This window comes from Primulina eburnea, chromosome 9, assembly GCF_022965805.1.
Source record: "Primulina eburnea isolate SZY01 chromosome 9, ASM2296580v1, whole genome shotgun sequence".
In the NCBI taxonomy this organism is placed as follows: domain Eukaryota; kingdom Viridiplantae; phylum Streptophyta; class Magnoliopsida; order Lamiales; family Gesneriaceae; genus Primulina; species Primulina eburnea.
Window position 1 is genome coordinate 35187734 of NC_133109.1, and position 6129 is coordinate 35193862.

Sequence of the window (6129 nt, forward strand, 5' to 3'; positions counted from 1 at the left end):
TTCTTAATTTCCAGTTGATGTAGCCTGAAGATATTGATATTACACTTTATCTACATCAATAACATACTCATTCCAATCAATAACATATTCCAAAATCATTAATATGAGTTTCAAATATCATTTGAAACTTCAAAAATTCATATCAAATCAAAATCATATCATAATTCAATTCCGACTTCGAATATGAGTTTCTTGTCGGTTATTATACTACATATCAGAAATTCAACTTCAAATACATGCAATTCCAGCACTTTGATATTTAGAGCTGCTGGAACCAGAAGAAAATTACCTCAGTTAGAAGCCTCGACACGACGATCACAAATATATAATTTGTTTTGCGTTTGGACAACGTTTCGAAGTCGATTTGGACGATTGAAAATCAAAATCTCTCGAAGTCTCTCTCGAAGGAAATAGCGGAATGAAGAAAGAAAGAACGAAAGTCTAATTCTTATCCTCACCGCCTATGCGCTCGGGCCGTAGAATTCTCGCGCCCGAGCGCCAGATGTTCTGCCCCCGAGTGTGATTTGTGCCGCGCTCGGGCGGTAAAAAATTACCACTCGGGCGCGGAACTTTCTGCCCGAATACACATCTCATATCTCCTGGCGCCCGGGCGGTCATTTTCTACCGCCCGGGCGCCATATGTTCTGTACAAATGTTAACTTTTGTACTAAATTGGCGTCCGGCCTCTCCACTCGAGCTCTTACAATGTCAGTTCATATTCCATACTCATTTTCTCAATTCATTGTCATGATATACATCAAATACATAATTACATGACAATTTCATAGATTATTGATAATCAATACAGGATTTATAATAATACGATACACGGTCCTTACATAACACAAGTAGAATCGGAGTGAACGATGTCCAATTGGACTTGTAAATGCCTCGAACTCGGTCGCGAACCATCCAATTGGTCGTTTCCGAGGTGGCCGAAAACCTGCAATTAATGACACCAATGTGTTTCCCATGGCCTGAGGAACACATCCTAAAGATGGATTGGAAAAAAAGCTCAGATGCTGGAGGAATCGAGGGAACTTAGAAATGATCTTGTTTGTGACGTTACACAGACTGATCGGATGGAAATCCGACCAAGCTTGTGAACCCTCAACTTTTGGGATCAAAGTAATCGTGGTGGCAATAAAACTCTGAGGCAGGGGAAAGCCTCGGAAAAAATCCAAAACTGCATCCAAAACATCCTGATGAACGATCTTGAGTAATGCTGAAAAAAACGCCGAAGAGAAGCCATCAGGGCCTGCCACACTGTCAGGAGAAATGGAGAAAAGAGTCGTGCGGACCTTCTCTAAAGAGGGGATAGACGCAATACCATTATTCTCCTCATCGGAAATCACCGAAGGAAAGCCCGAAAAATCAGGACGATCAAGCACAAAGGGATCCCCGGTAAGCAAGTCCTGGAAAAACGAGACACCCGACTGCTGAATCAGCTTAGGAGACGTCAGGCAAACCCCATTATCCAAGATTCGGAATATTTTATTTGCCACATGCTTCTTCTTAACCATGTTATGAAAGTGATAGGATCGGTTGGTAGGTGAAAGAGTGTTTAGAAGGAGGGTTGAATAAAAACTTGACAATTTTACAATTTTCGAATAATGAGTCAGTTTAGTGATAAACTGAACTCGAGAATCTTGTTAATCAATGTCAATCAGTTACCTAATGAAAGTGCGAAAATAAACTGACTGGTAGATAGAATAAAATATAAATTAAGAGACACGAGATTTATGGATGTTCAGAGATTTCAATCACCCCTACGTCACCCCTTCTATCTAGAAGATATGAAATTCACTAAAAGACTTTGATCAATACAAGACTTGTAAAACCCTCTCCAGTTTTGAACTTAACAATGCCAAACTGAAACTCTTAGTTTCAATATAGTTTATCAGTTCTCAAGTGATCTGAAACTACTTAGCACAACTGATCTTTATAAGATCTAATATTACAACGATATGTGTTTGTTCTTGTAAGCTCAATGTATAGCCTTGAATGCTATGAATGTATCTGCTAAGTGTGAGCTTTATAAATCTTTTGAATATGAACAGAAAGATTGTGAAGAGATTTCAGCAGAATAACAACTTGGTAGTTCGGTTTGTTATATTTTCTCAGCTGTTCTTTTCGGCTATTTATAGGATTTGCTTCCAACGGTAATAATGAGTGCGTTTGAATCTTTTTATCCGTTGTTTGCCATGTCAATATCCTTTTGAAAATCGTACACTGTAGCATTGTTGAAATGCAGTGTTCCCACTACATGTTGCAGTCTGCTTTTGTACAGTTGTCGGTCCATAGCTACATTCCTTAACTGATGACGTGTCAGTTTGAAACAGCCGATAGAATTGGTTGATAGCTCTCAACTGATTGTAGTAAAGCTGATCAGTTCCAACTGATCATCTAGTCGACTACATATTTCAGTTAGCTTAGTTCATTTGCCTTATTTGCGCACTAATCTTCAGTTAGGCAACCAATAGTTTGCGTAATTTTAGATCAGTTATTTTTAGTCTTCTTGATAAGTTTGTTCAATCTTTTTATGATTGGTTTGTCAAAATTCCGAAATTCAGTTTCCTACAGAAAGAGTTTGGTGGTCTGCTCACCATCCTCTAGCCAATTGCATGCAGCTTTTTTTCCCCAAAAATCCGCTTCCATGGAGGTTACACAAGCCAGATCGGCATTGCGATCGGACAGCGCAGTCCAATTCGACTCAGAAGGATCGGCCTCACAGGCAGCCTCAGCAGAAAGAACAGTACTCTAGCCTCAGTGAGTATATCAAAGATGTTACGAAAACATCTCGATTCCACCACTTGAGGTGATGCTTGAGGCGCTTCAACTTGGCAAAAAGGTGCGGCATACCAATCAGACTGCAAGGAAAATTCCAATTGAGTCTAACGGTCTGCAAAAAACCATGATGCCGAAGCCGCATACTGTGGGGCCCTTAGCTCCTAATCGTTATTACAATGCAATCTGATTAGGGTTAATTAATCACAGCGGAAAACGATTTTAAATTTTCTTTACAATGAGCCCAAGTCATTTTATTTGAATACTAAAAATAGTATCTCATCTCACGTCATAATCATGCCCACATGTAATCACAACCAATCACATACAAACATCTCATATCCTCGGGACATGCCCCGGTATATAGATACATATACATATGTAAGGCTCGAGATTATTAGTTTTCATTAAAATGATACTTGGAAGATATGGGAATGCATGACGTGCCAGGAGAGGAGAAAAGACATGAAAATTAAGAGTTTGCAAGACCGCACCCGCGCCCAGAACAGGAGTGCACCCGCGGTCATGCAATGATAGAATTTAGCAAGAAAAACCGAAGCCACACCGGGTGCAACCTAGACCGCACCCGCGGTGCATGGACAGTAAGTTGGCAGATTTTATTCGTAGCATCACCGCACCCGCGGTGCAGAAAGACCGCACCCGCGGTGACAAGACCGCACCCGAGGTCTTGCAGAGACCGCACCCGCGGTCGCTATTTTGGGGAAAATGATAGGGTTGCCGAGAGTATAGTGCACCCGCGGTGCTAACGTGACCGCACCCGCGGTGTTGCATGCGAGAAAACCACCCTTCTTCTTAATGTGACACATGGCATGGTATATATATAGAATTGTGCTGATTCATGTTTTCTTCACTTCAAGCACAGAGAACCGAGACTTTTCTCCAAGAATCCTCAAGTTCTTTAAAGTTTGGGGTAAGATATCTTAAGATTTAGCCATCCGATTTGTAATCCGAGTAGAGATTCTTGTTCCTTGCTTCAAGGGCTACAAGAGGATGTAAGTTTCACTCAGTTTCTACATGACTTGGGATATCGATATTGGAGAAAATGTATTATTCTTGTAGATAAATGTTCTTGTGATGATTATGAGTTTATAATCACAACCGGAACGAAGAAATAATATCGTATGCGTTTGCTATGAATTCCAACATGTTTTAAGAATAGATGGTGCATAATTATTGTGTTCTAGCTTGTTATTGTGATGGATTATTGAGGTGTGAGTTGTTCGGTTTATCGAGAATCTACAGTTATGCCGTCGAATGATATTAAGATAGATTATTGATTCATAGATGTGTTGAATGGAATAGGAATTGATAGAATGTGTATCAATGTATCTCTTTCAGATTTGATTGACAGACTTGATATCGACTTCGAGACTTCGATTGATTCTAACGACAAGAAAGGTATAAGCCATGTTTGTTTGGGAAGCCACAACTCAAATAAGATATCATTTGAGTTTCCCAACCAAAATCACATACTAGCATTGTTGTATATATGGTAATATGTTTATGACTTGTTTATAGAATTATATCCAAATCTTGTAACATGATTATGCTTTGATTATAGAATTGTATTAAAGCATATAAGATCATTGTGATATTCAGATATGAATATGAGCATGCTTTGTTTACAGATTGATATTCTGGTGTATTCTAAGAACAGGAATGAGCATGCAGAGCATCTCAGAATTGTGTTACAGACACTGAGAAATGAGAGATTGTATGCTAAATTGTCAAAGTGTGAATTTTGGTTAAATCGGGTTGTCTTTTTGGGACATATCATATCTGGAGATGGTATTTCTGTAGACCCGAGTAAAGTGGAAGTGGTGATCAATTGGTCGAGACCGACTTCTGTGCCAGAGATACGCAGTTTCATGGGTCTAGCAGGATACTATAGACGATTCATCCAAGATTTCTCCCGTATTGCGAAGCCAATTACACAATTGACACAGAAGAATGCGCCATTCCTATGGTCTGAGGAGTGTGAGTCTAGCTTTCTAGAACTGAAGAAGAGGCTGACCAGTGCACCTGTCTTGATGATTCCTTCAGGTACGGGTGATTTCATTGTATATTGTGATGCCTCTCACAGAGGTTTGGGATGTGTTCTTATGCAGCGAGGTCATGTGGTCGCATATGCCTCAAGACAATTGAAGACTCACGAGACTCGATACCCTATTCATGATCTTGAATTGGCGGCTATCGTATTTGCACTAAAGATCTGGCGTCATTATCTTTATGGCGAGAAATTTGAGATCTATTCAGACCATAAAAGCCTAAAATACTTGTTTTCTCAGTCGGAGTTGAACATGAGGCAGCGTAGATGGCTTGATCTGTTAAAAGACTTTGATTGCGAGATCAAATATTATCCAGGAAAGTCAAATGCAGCAGCAGACGCCTTAAGTCGAAAGGTTTGCTCCTTATCCTTATCAACGATATGTGTTACAAAGCTAGTTGAAAATTGTTGTTTCTCTGGATTAGAATTTGATACAGATAGGAGGCCACTACGACTTGCTGCTATTCAAGTTGAGCCAGACTTGATCATGAGGATTAAAGAAGCACAAAGAACAGATCAGAATGTGCAGAGATCGATTCAAATGGTCAGATCAGGGCATTTGTCAGAATATCAGGTGCGTGAGCATGTTTTGTACGTCAATAACCGTCTTGTTGTGCCAGATGTTTCAGATTTGAGGCATCAAATCATGTCAAAAGCACACTGTAGTCGGTTCAGCATCCATCCTGGTGGCAGGAAGATGTATAATGACTTGAAGACACAGTTCTGGTGGAAGCAGATGAAGTCAGAAATCGCAGAGTATGTGTCTAAATGCTTGAACTGCCAACAGGTGAAGGCCGAGAGGAAGAAGCCCGGAGGGTTACTTCAGAGTTTGTTTATTCCTGAATGGAAATGGGACCACATTTCCATGGATTTCGTGACGAAGTTACCCCGATCTTCCCGAGGCTGTGATGCGATTTGGGCCGTTATCGACAGATTGACCAAATCAGCTTGTTTCATCCCGTACAGAATGACTTACAGACACGATCAGATGGCAGAGATATATGTTCGAGAGGTAGTCAGATTACATGGTGTGCCGAAGTCTATCGTATCAGATCGTGATCCACGATTTACTTCACACTTCTGGCACAGTCTACAGCAGGCTCTAGGTACGACATTACACCTGAGTACTGCATATCATCCTCAGACAGACGGACAGTCAGAGCAGACTATCCAGACTTTAGAGGATATGTTGAGAGCCGTAGTGCTAGATTTTGGCACTAGTTGGCAAGATTCTCTACCTCTTTGTGAATTCTTTTACAATAATAGCTATCAGA